Genomic DNA, 19,580 nt, shown 5'->3' with positions numbered 1-19,580 from the left:
AAAAAATAGTTTGTTTTTATGAAAAAAAATAACGTTGAATAATTTCGAAGTTAAAAAAAATAGTTTTTTTCATGAAAAAAAAATTGAATTGGAATCATCAGTCCTCATTATTATGAGTATCCAAAACAAGACTTAAGTTTCACATTTGAACCAGAGAAGGGACCTAAGTTTCACATTTGAACGAGAGAACTGTATTGTCCATAATTCTCATGTGGGAAACTAGATTTTACGGTCAAAACCCCTTATAAGTTCAGATTCCAGAGAACTGGTTTATTTTTTCATCTAAAAAGGGACTTAAGTTTCACATTTTAGCGAGAGAATTGTTTATTCCATAATCTGTTTACAAAAAACTAGAGTTTACGGTCTAAAATTCTTATTAGCTAAGACTTTACGGAAATAGTTTTATTTTTCGATCCATAAATGGACTTAAGTTTCACATTTGAACCAGAGAGTGGACCTAAGTTTCATATTTGAACGAAAGAATTGTATTTTTCATAATTTTCTTACAGGAAACTGGAGTTTATGGTCAAAAACCCTTATTCGCTCGATTCTACTGAAATATTTTATTTTTCAATCCAAAAATGGACTTAAGTATCAAAATTTAGCTAGAGAATTGTATTTTCCATGATTTTCATACAAAAAACTAGAGTTTACGGTCAAAAACCCTTATTAGCTTAAATTTTACGGAAATAGTTTTATTTTTCGTTCCATAAATGAACTTAATTTCACATTTGAACCAGAGAATGGACCTAAGTTTCACATTTGAACGAGAGAACTGTATTTTCCATAATTTTCTTACAGGAAACTAGAGTTTATGGTTAAAAACCCTTATTAGCTGAAAATAGTTTATTTTTCGATCCAAAAAGGGACTTAAACTTCACATTTGAACCAGAGAATTGTATTTTCCATAATTTTCTCACAAAAAACTAGAGTTTACGGTCAAAAACCCTTATTAGCTCAGGTTTTAAAGAAATAATTTATTTTTTCGATCCAAAAATGGACTTAAGATTCACATTTGAATCAGTGAATTGTATTTTCCATAATTTTCTTACAAAAAACTATAGTTTACGGTCAAAAACCCTTATTAACTCAGATTTTACAAAAATAGTTTTATTTTTCAATCCTAAAAAGGACTTAAGTTTCACATTTGAACCAGAGAATTGTATTTTCCATCATTTTCTTACAAAAAACTAGAGTTTACGGTCAAAAACCCTTATTAGCTTAGATTTTACGGAAATAGTTTTATTTTTCGATCCATAAATGGACTTAAGTTTCACATTTGAACCAGAGAATGGACCTAAGTTTCACATTTGAACGAGAGAAATGTATTTTCCATAATTTTCTTACAGGAAACTAGAGTTTATGGTCAAAAACCCTTATTAGCACAGATTCTACAGAAATAGTTTATTTTTCAATCCAAAAATGGACTCATGTTTCACATTTGAGCTATAAAATGGTATTTTGGATAATTTTCTTGTAAGAAAATATAATATACGGTCAAAATAACTTACTAGATCATATTTCTCGTTAAAGATTAATTTTTTCAATCCAAAAATGTTCCTAAGACTCAAATTTGCATCAAAGAATTGTATTTTCTATAATTTTGTTGCAAAAAACTAGAGTTTAAGGTGAAAAACTCTTATTAACTCAGATTTTGTAGAAATATTTTATTTTTCGATCTAAAAAGGGACTTAAGTTTCACATTTGAACCAGAGAATTGTATTTTCCATAATTTTCTTACAAAAAACTAGAGTTTACGGTCAAAGCTTAGATTTTACGGAAATAGTTTTATTTTTCGATCCCAAAATGGACTTAATTTTCACATTTGAACCAGAGAATGGACCTAAGTTTCACATTTGAACGAGAGAATTGTATTTTCCATAATTTTCCTACAGGAAACTAGAGTTTATGGTTAATTTTTATGGTAAATTTATTTTTTCGATCCATAAAGGGACTTAAGTTTCACATTTGAATCAGAGAATTATATTTTCCATAATTTTCTTACAAAAAACCAGAGTTTACGGTCAAAAACCCTTATTAACTCTGATTTTAATGAATTAATTTATTTTTTCGATCCAAAGATGGACTTAAAATTCAAATTTGAATCAGATAATCGTATTTTCCATAATTTTCTTACAAAAAACTAGAGTTTACTGTGAAAAACCCTTATTAACTCAGATTTTACAGAAATAGTTTTATTTTTCGATCCTAAAAAGGACTTAAGTTTCAGATTTGAACCAGAGAATTGTATTTTCCATAATTTTCTTACAAAAAACTAGAGTTTACGGTCAAAAACCCTGATTAGCTCAGAAATGTTATATTTTTTCGATCCAAAAATGGACTTAAGTTTCACATTTGAAGCAAAGAATTATATTTTCCATAATTTTCTTACAAAAAACAAGAGTTTACGGTCAAAAATCCTTATTAGCTAAGATTTTACAGAAATAGCTTTATTTTTCGATCCATAAATGGACTTAAGTTCCAAATTTGAACCAGAGAATGGACCCAAATTTCAGATTTGAACGAGAGAATTCTATTTTCCATAATTTTCTTACAGGAAACTAGAGTTTACGGTCAAAAACCCTCATTAGCCCAGATTTTACGGAAATAGTTTTATTTTTCGATCTAAAAAGGGACTTAAGTTTCATACTTGAACCATGGAAGTGTATTTTCTATAATTTTCTTACAAAAAACTAAAGTTTACGGTCAAAAACCCTTATTAGCTCAGATTTTAATGAAAATAATTTATTTTTGAGATACAAAAATGGGCTTAAGTTTCAATTATGAACAAGAGAATTTTATTTTCCATATTTTTCTTACAAAAAACTAGAGTTTAAGTTCAGAAAACCTCATTAATCCAGATTCTGCATGGATTGTTTATTTTGCGTTACCAACGTGGAATTCATTTTCATAATTGAAAGCTAAAAAATTAATTAAAAATACGTGTTAACATGAACAATGTCAGGTTCCAAAAAAAATGGTGGGAGGGGGTCCAACCAGTAGGAGGGCGTACGCACCCCTCAAATTTGAGGGTAGAGGATTTGTGGAAGGTAGACGCCTCTGCTGTTTTTGGTCATTGATGTTTTTTATCCTTGAGGGGTCGTACTCAAATACACCTTGCTACTTAATTTGAAAGGATTTCTATGTTTTTTTCTGAATTTCTTTATTAAAATTATTTTATTTCCATCTACATCTCTCTTAGTATCAGCTTTTTAGTATACTATAACGTTAGACCCTATTTTAAACTGAAAACACCGTTCAAACGCCACTCATGTTTTATACGGAACGAATAGAAGAAATAGGCAAAAGTGAAGTCATGAGAATATTTTACCATCGTTAACAATTTCCAAAGATTGATATTGTTCCAAATTTATAATAAATAAGGCATGAATTAGCAGGCTCTTCGGGACTACCCTAACTGCTAATCACTTTAACCTTTTTTTTCTCCACTTTCCAATGTCCAATGTTTCTGATTGGCTCCTAAAAAACGGATGTTGGCTCAAAAAAACAGTCTGGTTGAAAAACTTGGAGTTGAAACAAACTTGTGTGGGGAATCCCCGTTCATACTGTTATCTTTTTTTTGCAATGTTTAGGAACCGGAGGGGAATCCCCGCTCGCTTGGAAAGGTACCAACAGGACATAAGCAAATAGAACGTAGTTTCACAACGTGTTTAATCACGTGTAGAGGTCCCATAGAATAACAAGGGAAGGAACATAGTGTTATAAAATAGCATAGGTGGGAACATAAACCCTTAGAATAGCATGGGGAGGGAACATAAGCCCTTATAATATCATAGGAGGGAACATAAACCCTTAGAATAGCATGGGAAGGGAACATAAGCCCTTATAATAGCATAGGAAGGAACATAAGCCCTTATAATAGTATAGGAAGGAACATAGTCCTATAGAATAGCATGGGAGGGAACATAACCCACCCAAATCCATAAGTACATGCCCTGAAAAGGTGTCAAGGAACGTAATCTCCCCAAATAGCACAGGAAGGAACATAATGCCATAGAATCCATAAGACCATGCTCTGGAAAGGTAGCAAGGAACATAATGCCGTAGAATAGCATGAGAGGGAACATAAACCCTTAGAATAGCATGGCAGGGAACAGAAACTCCTATAATAGCATGGGAGGGAACAGAAACTCCTACAATAGCATGGGAGGGAACAGAAACTCCTAGAATAGCATGGGAGGGAACAAAATCCCTTAGAATAGCATGGGAGGGAACATAATGCCATAGAATAGCATAGGAAGGAACATAATGCCATAGAATTCCATATTAGCATCCTACTTATATATATATATATATATATATATATATATATATATATATATATATATATATATATATATATATATATATATATATATATATATATATATATATATATATATATATATATATATATATATATATATATATATATACATATATATATATATATATATATATATATATATATATATATATATATATATATATATATATATATATATATATATATATATATATATATATATATATATATATATATATATATATATATATATATATATATATATATATATATATATATATATATATATATATATAATATATATATATATATATATATATATATATAGTGTGTGTGTGTGTGTGTGTGTGTGTGTGTGTGTGTGTGTGTGTGTGTGTGTGTGTGTGTGTGTGTGTGTGTGTGTGTGTGTGTGTGTGTGTGTGTGTAGTGTGTGTGTGTGTGTGTGTGTGTGTGTGTGTGTGATATATATATATATATATATATATATATATATATATATATATATATATATTCATGTGTTTAATTTTTATGCTGTCTTTTTTATGAATTTATGAATTAAGCAAACCATGTATTCTATTTCCTTTGAGTATTTATTCAACAGATTGAGGTTAGGTTTGGTTAGTTATATTTTGACATTGGAGGAGTATGTATCAATTTAAAACACCATTCAGATTCTTTCTTTGCGGACCGTTCATGTCTGGCAAAAGAGCACTATTAATGAAAATAATTCAAAACCGTGATAAAATGTTTTTAGAGAATCCGAAAAATATCTGTTATTGCTATATTGTTTGGCAATAATCTTATGACAAAATAAAGAATATTGCACCAAGGATAAAATTCATACAAGGACGTGACATGTTTAATAGTATTGCGTCGAACTCGTGGCTGATTATTGACGGTTTAGCTGAATCTATTGAAGAACGGTCTCAGGAAATGTTACAATTTACGGTCGTATTTACGGTCCGGTCAAATCATGAATCATGCCCGCAGAGCTCGAGAGCGGTAGGTACCGCAAGGTGTCGACTCCTGCCCCTATTGGGGTTACCACCACCTTTGCTGAGGTTAAGTATGAGGTCTTATGACCGCTCCTTATCTGATGAGGCAAAGTATGTCTTAGGAGTTCTTTTGTCCGCTGTTTGGGCCAACTACCCATCCAGCCAGTATTTGCATAGTTTTCAAACGGAAAATAGCCTCGGATTGGACTTCCTTCCAGTAGAGGACCAAATGCGCGCCCCAAGACAATTCTCACGGATACGTTTACTGTTACCCACTGTAATGTACGTGGTCTCCGATTCAAGTTGGATCACCTAGAGCACATGATGAATGAGGTCCCCCTTCTGTTATGTGTGTATCCGAGACCAAACTGAATTCTAGCGTCATTAATAGTGAGATGCATATAGTCTGCATTGATTTAGTTCAACTTTCCCCTCAGCATTTTCTCAGTAGTAGTAGTGGTGGTAGTTGCAGTAGTAGTAGTAGTAGAAATATTGCCTTTTTAGTCAATTGATTATCTCCCTTTTCATTTCCTGAAAGTTCCAAAATTAATATACTCAGTCATCCCTGAGTTACGCCCTTTTGACATCCCTTATGCACACAATGTGTATTGATTTAGTTCAACACTCCTCTCGTCATTCTTTGAAAGGATCACCTGAATGCCCTTCGTCTTTTTGGATAGTAAAGGTCAAACATGCCCACCTTTCTCAATAACATGTACTATATCTAAAGGATGGACTAATTGCCTAACTTACAGCCCTTGCCTCGAGGGCTGTAGGAGAGTTAGCGTCCCTAAACACATAACTACTAGAACTTTCAACAATGCTGAACAAAATAGCTGTCTCAAAACTGTCATTGTATGTGTTTTGGGAAATGAAGGGCGTGGGGGGCCGGTTGCCCTACTGTCACTTTTGACTCTTAAAAGACCATTAGAACTTCTTATTTCCAATCAAATGTGCCCCCTCCGAAGTTTATACGATCACCCATTCCTTAAAAATACTTTATACCCCTGGGCATAACTTACAACCCTTGCTTCTGGGATATGGTGGGTTTGTGTTAACCCTGGAGGCATTGTTATATGCTATTTTGACTACATTGAAACAAATGGCTATCTTTCAATTTCGATTAGATGCGTTTGGGGAAAAGGGGAGGCCGAGAGTAGGGGGGCTTGTTGCCCTTCTATAATTTTCAAAAAAATTAATTTTCAATTTCAATAAAATAACCTTTAATTTTCAATAAAATTAGCCTTCTCTAAAGTTTATACGACCATCACTGTCATAAAATCTGAAGTGTCCCGGAGCCTAACTTATAGCCCAGGTCTCCCGGTTCTAGGGGGGGATTGTCAACTCCGAAGGCCTTGTTTTATAATATTTAGAGTATTTTGAACACAACGGCTATCTCAAAGTTTCTATTTGATTCATTTGGAAAAAAGAGGATGTGGGGGGGGGCGGCAATTGGCCACCCATCACTTTGACTTGTAAAAAGGACACTAAAATGTCTTATTTCCAAACGGATGATTTCCTTTAAAAGCTTATACAACCACCCCTTCCATGCAAATGGTGTTATATGTTAATAATGGGCAATTAGTATTGCTTGTAGTCCTTGCCCTGGGGGCTATGGGAGCGTTGTTATCCCCAAAGACATATTTACTGTACCTTTCAACTATGGTGAACAAAATTGCTGTCTCAAAATTTTGATTGGATGTGTTTGGGAAAATCATGGACGTGGGAGAGGCTGGTTGCCCTCCAATTTACTTCTGACTTTGAAAAAGGGCAGTAGAACTTTCAATTTCCAATCGAATGAGCTTCTTTCAAAGTTTCTATGACAGCTCCTTCTACAAGAAGGGCCTTGGTTAGACCCGCTCCCAAAAAAAAGTAATGTATTGTGCTTACATCGGTCTTTATTTAGGCAGCGGCGCTGCCGCAGCGCTATTGCGCTGTCTTTGATGAAACTGGATTAATATGGAGATTTTAAGCCTCGAAGAAAGGCTTGAAGGAGTATTTGGAGAGAGAGAGAGAGAAGGACTAAATTAAGGTACGATTGATTCGGCCCCGCCCAAACCAAGGTCAAATAAAAAAAAATTGTTAAGAAAGGGGAACTCTTTCCCATTAATTGGATAGAAATAGGGATTATTCATATACCCCCCAACTAATCTCAATCCCGGATGTTCCTTGGAATTGTACCCCCTTCAAAGAGAATTCCGTGAAACTCTAAATTTTCCACTTTTAGCTTTTAGGTACGCTTCATCGATGCAGATTATAGCCCAGAAAAGAACTTATGGATGCAATATTTTTGGCAGGAACAAAACCAGGTTGGGGAACTTCTAGCCCGTATCCTCTCGGAGGCCCTTTTTTTACTATCCTTTCAATAATCTATTATATTCTCCACACGATTAGCCTGCCTATGTCTAATTCTGGGCTCCTCGGATAACAATTCATGCAAATCAGTGTAGTGTTTATCCCCCCCTCCTCTCATTGAACTCAAAATTTTTGAGCTTAAAAATCGTAATATCCAACGCTCGTCCTTTTATTGTGCTTTTGTATCCCTTGTCGCGACGTATTTGGTATCTAGGAAAATATTCTAACGAATTTGCCTAACAAATGGCATATACAAATTATGGAAACTAATGTACTCGTTATTTCCCAAATAGATAGTTTTGTTTTTATTATTATTCCTTAGTTCATGGCGCCAGGCACTTTTATGTAATGATTTACAGCTAATAATTTGAAGCCTTATTTTCAGCTTAACTAATAATATTTCTTTTTTTTAATAATAACTAACTGAACATAGTCCCACACCCCAGTCTTCCTTAGCCACAGTTTATAGAATTATCCAGTAAGTTTATCGCAGATCATTTCTGGTCTTCATTCTCGGTACGAACAAAAAGCTCCTCCCACTTATTCCTACATTAGCGGGTTAGTCTGTTTCCGTCAATCAATGAGAAATGGTTACAAAGTGCATTATTCGTAATAGCGGGTTTCCACTTGTTTCGTGTTCAAGAGAAATCTGACTTGTCTACCCGTGAAAAGATCTAATGCCGCTTATGTTTATATCTGCAAAAACGTTCTCTGGAGCACTCGCACCTTGGTCCGGGTTTTTATAATGGGTGAGATAGGGTATGATCATACTGCTAATTCTATAAACTGTGCCCTTAGCACACAAAATACACACAATAATAGCTCAATTTTGAAATTTTATCACATTCTCGCTCAAATCATCATCATTTCATAGTGTGTTCACCCTACTGTAATCGGTGGAGTCGCTTGGGGGGAGCAAGGGGTTAGGGAGGCAGCTACGCTCCTGACTGTAAGCAGGGACGTGCGCGTGGGCTAGGCCTGTGTAGTGTATCAAACTGTAATTGTGTCTTCGTTTATTTCTCTTGGTTTAATTCAGCTCAAGTAGTGTTGCCAATTCACAAAAATGTGGGGAGGGGGTCTATTTTTGAAATCTACAGTACACAACTTTTTTCAATGAGAATATCAGAAAAAGGTATTTTTCAATAAAAATATCAAAAAAGGTATTTAGATAGGCACTAATATGCGTTCCTGGGCTCTAGTTTATTTTTGGCACTTGTACAGAGTGCTGTTTTTTTTTGTATATAGTGAATAATGTTTGATAATGTTCATTAGACAATAATAAACCTTTGTCCCCACCCGTGGATTTTGACGGCCTTCCTCCCCCCCCCCTTCTAAAATTTCTGCTGGCGCCACAGAAGGAGCATGTGTTTATGTTTATGAATTTATTCCCGTATGGACAGAACGATGTTTATACAAGTTTTGGCGAAAGGGATGGTCTGCTGTGTGAAGATTCTTATTCAAGCAGAATAAATTTCATTCGTTTGGAATTCAGTTTGTATTTTGAATCCTACGTGAAAAGATGCGTTACGACTTTTTCTTTGAATGAAAATGGATATTTGTTGCTTTCGAGTTGTTTCCTATTTGGAATAAGGTATTGTTACTAAGCTATTTTTGTGTTTGATTATGCTGCAAGTTTTAGAAATGCAATTTTTACTGTGAATGGTGAAAACGTAATATTAATGTGTAACTACATTTATGCCCAATAAATATATGGATAGTAAATTGTTAGAAGGTAAAATTCTACTTTAGCTACTTTTGGCTATCTTGGAATGGGGTTAGGTTAGGAAAATGAAACTTTTAGGGATGGGTCTACAAGCTAAAGTATGTCCCGGGAAGGCATTTTGAAGTACCTACCTCTACTCCTTCTCCCTCGAGAGGGTCCTGAAATTTGCTTACATGACAGGTCAATACCCATTGAAATTTTGACAAAACAACATTTTACCATAATTTTTAGTTATCATTTTCTTTTTCTCTGGCTTTAGCTCTGAAAATGCAATTTCAGTTATTTGAGCAGAATTTTTGTGCCATATCAATGTTTATTCCCAAAATGTAGGAAATGTATTTGCCTATCTTTAAAACGTTAGAAATTGGGATTGAGCAAAGTTGTGAAGCTGAAAACAATTTTGTTATACTTCAATTAAGCAGAAGATCTATTTTGCAAGGTTTCACTTTTATCACACAGATTTTTAAAGGTTATCAAAGGTCAGGACCCTCTAGAGGGAGAAGGAGTGGAGGTAGGTACTTCAAATATCTTCCCAGGTCACACTTTAGCCTGTAGACCTATCCCTAAAAGTTTCATTTTCCTAACCTAACCCCTTCCTAAGATATTCAAAAGTAACTAAAGTAGAATTTTACCTTGTTAGAATGCTCTGAATGGATGTTAGGATGAATTTTGACCCCCCCCCCTTCTAACCTAACCCCCACCCCCAAATGTGCAAATATATATCCTGAATTGACATTTATAGGGGGGGGGGCAAAATTCATTTCAGACAGGAATGATTATTATATTTGTATTCAGCATAAAAGGCATCGAACGTTATATTCACTTTATTTGTAAGTCAATAATATGATTTGGTAAAAATTTACCCTCTTTCTTTCCAAATAAAATAATGAATTGGTTTTTCTTGAACCAATCGCTTGAAAATGCCCCACCCCCTGATGGTCCCCTTTATAGCACAAGGAATGAATAAACACTAAAAATATAACTATTATAGGCTACATGCATATTTTATTTAATTATTTAATATAGCCTAGGCTATACAGTTGGTTAGGTATTTGGTAAATTTTCGGCAGTTCATATTACTGACTTACGAATAAAGTAAACATACTACTCGATGCCTTTTTTTTACGAATGGTATCAAGTTTTCTATTTTAAGTCAACTAGAAGAGGTATGAAACTAAATTTAACAGTACTATTTGTGTCCAGATTTTTAAAAGGGTGTATGTTGTTAAAAATTGCCGAAAATTTTTCTCCAGCATACAAACAGCAGGCCAAACTATAACTTCTTAAAAAAAGAAAAGATTTAAAGAATTATTTTCTTTTTGAATATAAAATGTCAGCAGGGCTCAAAACTCGGTTACTTTATTGTAATTTCTGTTCGTTTTGGGTTTCATTTATTTATTGATGCTGATTTGTGGTAGTTTCAAGCTTGGTAGATTATTTGATTTTATTTTTGCTCATTTTTGGTTGAATGGAGTTCTTTACTTTTTCCAAATCTAACAATCATTTTTGTTGGAAATGAATTTCACCCCCACCCCTATATATACCAATTCAGGGTATATATTTGCATATTAGGGGGGTGGGGTTAAATTCTGATGCAAATGAGATGTAAGTTTAAACTCTACCCCATCCCCCTAATGTGCAAATATGTACCCTGGATTGGTATATATAGGGGTGGGGGTAAAATTCGACAAATTCCGACAAAAATGATTATTATGTTCGCAATGAGCATAAAAAAAGGCGTCGAGTGGTATGTTTACTTTATTCGTAAGTCAATAATATGAACTGCCGAAAATTTACTAGGTATTTAATATAATGCGTTCTGGGCGGCCTGCTATCATTAACTTTTGGTTGTCGTTCCCATAAATTTCTTTCTAAAGTATTATATTTCTATCATATTTTGATATATTTCATTATGATGAACCTAACTCCACTTCTTGACTGTGGTCGGGGATAAAGTAAGCATATATATATACATAAATATATATATATATATAAATACATAATATACATAAATAATAAAACATATACTAAAACATATATAACAAAGTATATACTAAAACATATATATATATATATATATATATATATATATATATATATATATATATATATATATATATATATATATATATATATATATATATATATATATATATATATATATATATATATATATATATATATATATAATAAAACATATAATAAACATATATAATAAAGTAAAAATACCACTCGATGCCTTTTTTATGCTCTTTCCAAGTATAATAGGCCGAATCATTTTCGTTGGAAATGAGTTTTTACCCCCACCCTTATATATACCAATTCAGGGTATATATTTGCACATTAGGTGGGGTGGGGGCATGGGCACCCATATGGGGGGCTCTTGCCCCCTCCCCCTGGCTGAATGATGCTGCCTTATTTTTATATTTTTGTTCTGAGTTTTCTATTATATAGAATTAAAAGTAGCAATTAGACGAAGTTTGCCCCCCCCCCTGGAATTCAGCTTACGGGCGCCCATGGGTGGGGGTAAAGTTTAAACTTACCTCTCACTTACATCAGAAATACAAATTTACCCCCCCTCCCTAAAGTGAAAATATATGCCCTGAATTGATATATATAGGGGTCGGGGTGAAATTTATTTCCGACAAAAATGATTATTATATTTGGAAAGAGCATAAAAAGAGGCATCGAATTTTATATTTACTTTATTCGTAAGTCAATAATATGAACTGCGAGAAATTTACCGTTTGGCTAAGTTAAACAGGGAGAACCTGGAGGCTCAAAAAACGCTTCAAACCCGGTGCGTGAAATCACAACTATGAAATCCAGTTTTGCCCTTGTGACTACAATAAAATTGTGCATAAAATACTATTTTAAATAATTCAAAAATAAGGGCAAAAATGGAAGGAAACATGATAATCTGGTTAGAAATAACATGTCCCATATTATTAAGTACGAATTCCGTTGTTTTAGTGTTTTATTTTAGTTTTGTATGTATACTACGGATTTATCTGGGACCATCAGGCACGGATGTATTGTAAGAAACATGAATGTGATGTTTGGGAAGAGCATAAAATAAGGAGTTTGATGATACTGCTTTTACTTATTGAAATGCTTCCTTGGAGCAGCCAAACTAGAATTATGCCTTTTTTATATCTTAGTTCATATCTCTGGTGCTTGTGTATTATCCTGAACACACTTGGGAAGTGAAGTTATGTCAATCATAATGAAATATTTCAAAATATGATAAGAAAATAATACTTTAAAAACAAAACTATGGAACTTACAACAAAGAATTATGGAAAGCAGGCCACCCAGAACTCATTATACCTAATAACCCCCTCTATGTATTAAATATTTAACTAAAATATACCTGCATCGTAGTTTTTATCACTCCAGCCTAAGCTAATTACAACCGATTGCAGACAGACAAACCGGTTTTGCTCATATCAAACAGAGCAAACTTCTCGAGTGTGTTCGGGATAATACACAAATACCATATCTCTTTTTGATATCTTACTTCAAGGGCTTAAAATGGAATTTGTGAGGGTAGGGTAACATTTAGTATATTTGGAACTAGAGGTACTTGTCTATTATACAGGAAATACTCGAGAAGTGAAGTTTGGTGAATACTAATGAAATAAAACAAAATATGATGAAAATACAATAATATAGTAACAAAATTATGAAAACTACATCAAAGAATTATGGAAGGGAAGCCGTCCAGAGCGCATTATATTATATACATAACTTAACCTAACCAAAATACCAACTAAATATTTAATTAAACTATAGCTATAATGTATTTTCCAAAGCGAACCAAAGCAATTGTCTGGTTAAAGAAGTTACTTGACCAGTTTTGTCTCATGTTTGCGTCACAAATTCTCGAGTGTTTCTCGTATATTAGACAAGTACCGAACTATTCTATTACAAACCATATGAAACGTTTAATTAGCATACAATGCGAGACTTATTTCGAGGCATCCTTTCTGGAGTCCATTTCCTAAAGATTCAACATTTCCTAAACAATGCTAAAGATTCAAAGGTACTGTTCTGTTAGCTGGGCAACACGCGAGAAGTGAAGCTTGGTTAATGCTAATGAAATAATACGAAATATGATTATAGGGGGTGGGGTAGGCCTAAAGCATAGCATAAATTGAATACGTAACCCAACCTAACCTAAGTACCTTTTCCCCCCTAAACCCCAGAAAACTAAAGTTTAAATATATTTCCTGGAGTGAGAAACCCCTTGTTTATTCAGCGTCAGATAGGAATTACCGGGTAATGCCTATTTGATCTTTGCTTTTCTCGAGTGGCTGTCTCGCGTGTTGCCCAGCTAATAGAACCGACCAATTCAAAAATAAAATAAAAAACAGCAACATTTTTTCAGGTTGCGACTTTTCTGGGAGTTATATATATATATATATATATATATATATATATATATATATATATATATATATATATATATATATATATATATATATATATATATATATATATATATATATATATATATATATATATATATATATATATATATATATATATATATATATATATATATATATATATATATATATATATATATATATATATATATATATATATATATATATATAATATATATATATATATATATATATATATATATATATATATATATATATATATATATATATATATATATATATATATATATATATATATATATATATATATATATATATATATATATATATATAGCAATTAAAGGGCTCTAAGGACATTGAAAAAGACAAAAAATGGAGCAAAAGAAGAGAAGCTAAAAACCAGAAAACTAAAAATGATTGGAACCCAAAATAAAACACATAGTGAATAAAGATTCGCAAGAAAACCTTTTAATATATTATACCAATATTACTTTGACAAGCGTGACAGATATGCCCAGGAATATTATTTGGGCACCTAGTCGCTCCACTGCTATATCGAGTTTTCCCCATGATATCCCACTATTATTTTAGCACAAATTGTTCCTGTTTTGTTTCTTTGACGAATTTGACCCTCCCCCCCCCCTCGAAAGTGAACTCCCACATACATTCATCCTTTCCTTTGTAAAATGTAGAAAACAATCTACGTTCGACATAATATCGTCGATGTCTATGAGTAGGGACGAAAAATTTTAAGGATTTGGTTTATAAACTACCCATATCAACTAAATGTTGACTCTGGTATTTGGGGTTCTTTTCCTTGGCTTTCGGTTGAAATTGATACTGTCATCCGCTTAGCCAAAGGGATTACTCCGGGTATTGGATTCCTTCTACAAAGACAAATTAAAAAAGACCGATTATCATCTTAATTAATTTTTAGTGTGAAAAAAAGAGTAGAATTCAATTGATGGCATTAAGTATGAATGCGTATTTAGTCATTAGTATTTGTTTTCACTGTTTTATTACTGGCGGGTGTGAATTTTATGTTTTTTGTCACTCCGCAAATTACTGCATAAAAGAATGCTAGTGAGAGTTGTGTATTTTCATCACTGCTGGACAAGGAGAGAGTGCATTTCCCCAAGCAATATTTGTGGGTCCCACTTGTTCCATCCGTCACCAATCAAAAGAAGGACTCAATTCTATTGAAAAGCTGTTCATAAATTTTTTGATATTGCAGAATCTTCGAATTTGCTTAAACTATCAGGTTTAATTTGAAAAAAAAAAAAAAAAAAAAAAAAAAAATTAGGGCCAAGTATTTTTGGAGAAATAATTTGAATTTATATTTATGCTACTGGGTGGCTTTAGCCCCAGGGATATCACCTAATGGACACCAGAACGTTCGCCTAGTTCCAAAAAAAATATTGCAAGCCTTAGTCCATCTACACCTCATCACTCCTGATCACCTGTAGATTATTGAATGTCCGTACTACCTAACTCGAGTTCAGTTTAATTTTTTCAGTTTTTACTCGAAAAAAGAATAATGGGAACTTACGTGAATATCTAAAACAAAAAACAGTCATCGACGGTTTTGCACGCCCATCTCCCTGATCGGCTGCAAGGAATTCAAAAGACGTGTTTTGTTAGTAAAAAAGGTCTGGACCCTTTCTCTAGTAAAATTCTACACCGATCGACGGTGCTCGCCTTTTTTGGCGATCTTTAGTTGACTTTTGGGTGGTTGATCAGACTCGTTTTTTTTTCGTTTTTTTTTGCTAATCTTATGCTGCGATTTGGTGCGTTAATTTAGCTGTAAATATCGTCAGTATTCTTCTTGTTTTTATTCCACTGTTCAATTACCCACCGTTATTGAACTAAAATTTTATCCATTCAAAGGACTCATCTTTTTTCTTGCACAAACTCTCTCGCCCTCTCGCCTCTCTGTGCCTATTTTTGTGTTGACCCACCCCAAATATGTTTGGACATACGCACGCGTTCTTAAACTGCATTTTATGATTCTCATCAAATTTTCTTTGCATAAAGAGATGCATAGGAGGGTCTACTCTCTGATCCTTCCCTCCAGAATGTTTTATTTAAAGAAAAATCGTTGATAGAGCACGCAGTATTTTGGATGTTTTGACAAAGGATCACACTCGCTTTAAGTACAAGTCCCCTCCTATAAGAAATTGCCACCGTCTCCAGTTGAGGCTCTCTGCACCTGTGGGTGTCATCAATCCAATTCTTTAAAAACTTGGCCATCTTTGACAACTCCCTGAACACCCTTGGTGTTTCAACACCAAATGGTGGGGATCTTACAATTTGTTTCCCTTGTTAAAAGTATCAAGATGTTTGGTTAGATGTACAAAAGTAAACTGGATATTTCCGGGGGAAATACCGGAAATAAACCGAAGAAGTAAATAGAAACGCCTTCATCCTATAGACAAGATCCGTCTTTTAAAAACTTGGACCTTCTGTCTATTCTCTTTGACAGTTTTGAAATGAAACAGAAACCAGTGCCGCTTTCTTATCGCAAACCTCTGTTGTTTCTTACATCATTTTTTCCATCCGGTGAGACAGCATTCCTATCATTCTTCTCAATTTATTACTATGAATTGTTTAATAATATTTATAGCTCAAAAATAAAAAAAAAGTTTTTCGAGCAGTTTTGGTGAAATGTTCGGCTCATGTGGCGGAACATTTATGTGTCTGATCTTCACTGCATCACAAGGCATGTTTGCCACCAGGGAGGGAAACCCATGGGAATTAGGAAGCCATTAAAAGAACGTATCAAACGAGAAAATGGGGAAGGCTCCCATTTAAATCCCGGTGAAAGCAGCACTCCTGGCAGCACTTGTCTCCTTTTATACATTCCAAGACTTATGAAACAAAGAAAAGAAAGGATATAATAAATGGAAAATAAAAAGTTATGTGCCTGATCTTCACTGCATCACAAGGCGTTGGCCACCAGGGAGCGAAACCCCCTGTGAATTAGGAAACCATTAAAAGAACGTATCAATCGACGAAAATGGTGAATGCTCCCATTTAAATCCCGGTGAAATCAGCACTCCTGGCAGCACTTGTCTCCTTTTATACATTCCAAGACCTATGAAACAAAGAAAAGAAAGGATATAATAAATGGAAAATAAAAAGTTATGTGCCTGATCTTCACTGCATCACAAGGCGTTGGCCACCAGGGAGGGAAACCCCCTGTGAATTAGGAAGCCATTAAAAGAATGTATCAATGGAGGAAAATGGGGAATGCTCCCATTTAAATCCCGGTGAAAGCAGCACTCCTAGCAGCACTTGTCTCCTTTTATACATTCCAAGACCTATGAAACAAAGAAAAGAAAGGATATAATAAATGGAAAATAAAAAGTTATGGGCCTGATCTTCACTGCATCACAAGGAGTTGGCCACCAGGGAGCGAACCCCCCTGGGAATTAGTAAACCATTAAAAGAAAGTATCAATCGAGTAAAATGTGCAATGCTCCCATGTAAATCCCGGTGAAAGCAGCACTCCTAGCAGCACTTGTCTCCTTTTATACATTCCAAGACCTATGAAACAAAGAAAAGAAAGGATATAATAAATGGAAAATAAAAAGTTATGTGCCTGATCTTCACTGCATCACAAGTCGTTGGCCACCAGGGATCGAAACCCCTGGGAATTAGGAAGCCATTAAAAGAATGTATCATTGGAGGAAAATGGGGAATGCTCCCATTTAAATCCCGGTGAAAGCAGCACTCCTAGCAGCACTTGTCTCCTTTTATACATTCCAAGACCTATGAAACAAAGAAAAGAAAGGATATAATAAATGGAAAATAAAAAGTTATGTGCCTGATCTTCACTGCATCACAAGATGTTGGCCACCAGGGAGGGAAACCCCCTGTGAATTAGGAAGCCATTAAAAGAACGTATCAAACGAGAAAAATGGGCAATGCTCCCATTTAAATCCCGGTGAAAGCAGCACTCCTAGCAGCACTTGTCTCCTTTTATACATTCCAAGACTTATGAAACAAAGAAAAGAAAGGATATAATAAATGGAAAATAAAAAGTTATGTGCCTGATCTTCACTGCATCACAAGCCGTTGGCCACCAGGGATCGAAACCCCCTGTGAATTAGGAAGCCATTAAAAGAAAGTATCAATCGAGAAAAATGGGGAATGCTCCCATTTAAATCCCGGTGAAAGCAGCACTCCTAGCAGCACTTGTCTCCTTTTATACATTCCAAGACCTATGAAACAAAGAAAAGAAAGGATATAATAAATGGAAAATAAAAAGTTATGTGCCTGATCTTCACTGCATCACAAGGCGTTGGCCACCAGGGAGGGAAACCCCCTGGGAATTAGGAAATCATTAAAAGAACGTATCAAACGAGAAAAATGGGGAATGCTCCCATTTAAATCCCGGTGAAAGCAGCACTCCTAGCAGCACTTGTCTCCTTTTATACATTCCAAGACCTATGAAACAAAGAAAAGAAAGGATATAATAAATGGAAAATAAAAAGTTATGTGCCTGATCTTCACTGCATCACAAGGCGTTGGCCACCAGGGATCGAAACCCCTGGGAATTAGGAAGACAATAAAAAAATGTAAAAATGCAGGAAAAAGGGGACTGCTCACAGTTAATTCCCGGTAAAAGCAGCACTCCTGGCAGCACTTGTCTCCTTTTATACATTCCAAGACCTATGAAACAAAGAAAAGAAAGGATATAATAAATGGAAAATAAAAAGTTATGTGCCTGATCTTCACTGCATCACAAGTCGTTGGCCACCAGGGAGGGAAACCCCCTGTGAATTAGGAATCCATTAAAAGAACGTATCAGACGAGAAAAATGGGGAATTCTCCAATTTAAATCCCGGTAAAAGCAGCACTCCTAGCAGCACTTGTCTCCTTTTATACATTCCAAGACCTATGAAACAAAGAAAAGAAAGGATCTAATAAATGGAAAAGAAAAAGTTATGTGCCTGATCTTCACTGCATCAAAAGACGTTGGCCACCAGGGATCGAAACCCCTGGGAATTAGGAAGCCATTAAAAGAATGTATCAATGGAGGAAAATGGGGAATGCTCCCATTTAAATCCCGGTGAAAGCAGCACTCCTAGCAGCACTTGTCTCCTTTTATACATTCCAAGACCGATGAAACAAAGAAAAGAAAGGATATAATAAATGGAAAATAAAAAGTTATGTGCCTGATCTTCACTGCATCACAAGACGTTGGCCACCAGGGAGGGAAACCCCCTGTGAATTAGTAAACCATTAAAAGAACGTATCAAACGAGAAAAATGGGCAATGCTCCCATTTAAATCCCGGTGAAAGCAGCACTCCTAGCAGCACTTGTCTCCTTTTATACATTCCAAGACCTATGAAACAAAGAAAAGAAAGGATATAATAAATGGAAAATAAAAAGTTATGTGCCTGATCTTCACTGCATCACAAGACGTAGGCCACCAGGGATCGAAACCCCCTGGGAATTAGGAAGACATTAAAAAAAAGTATCATTCGAGTAAAATGGGGAATGCTCCCATTTAAATCCCGGTGAAAGCAGCACTCCTAGCAGCACTTGTCTCCTTTTATACATTCCAAGACCTATGAAACACAGAAAAGAAAGGATATAATAAATGGAAAATAAAAAGTTATGTGCCTGATCTTCACTGCATCACAAGACGTTGGCCACCAGGGAGGGAAACCCCCTGGGAATTAGGAAGTCATTAAAAGAACGTATCAAACGAGAAAAATGGGGAATGCTCCCATTTAAATCCCGGTGAAAGCAGCACTCCTAGCAGCACTTGTCTCCTTTT

At 34.5% G+C, this 19,580-nt stretch overlaps 1 protein-coding gene across 1 annotated transcript in view; it reads left to right on the top strand.

Annotated features, from left to right (window-relative positions):
- The first annotated feature begins 9,174 nt into the window (after positions 1-9,174).
- Positions 9,175-19,580, top strand: part of GEFmeso (Guanine nucleotide exchange factor in mesoderm) — a 255,666-nt gene continuing 245,260 nt past the window's right edge. The window contains exon 1 of the mRNA XM_089090831.1: positions 9,175-9,247. The gene's annotated coding sequence lies outside the window, so the exon portion shown is untranslated. The remainder of the gene's footprint in view (positions 9,248-19,580) is intronic.

Source organism: Artemia sp. Qi Xiang Cuo, chromosome 6 (genome assembly GCF_049724085.1).
Source record: "Artemia sp. Qi Xiang Cuo chromosome 6, ASM4972408v1, whole genome shotgun sequence".
Lineage (NCBI taxonomy): Eukaryota > Metazoa > Arthropoda > Branchiopoda > Anostraca > Artemiidae > Artemia > Artemia sp. Qi Xiang Cuo.
The sequence above is the reverse complement of the archived record's forward strand: the minus strand, read 5'-3'. Positions and strand labels throughout refer to the sequence as shown.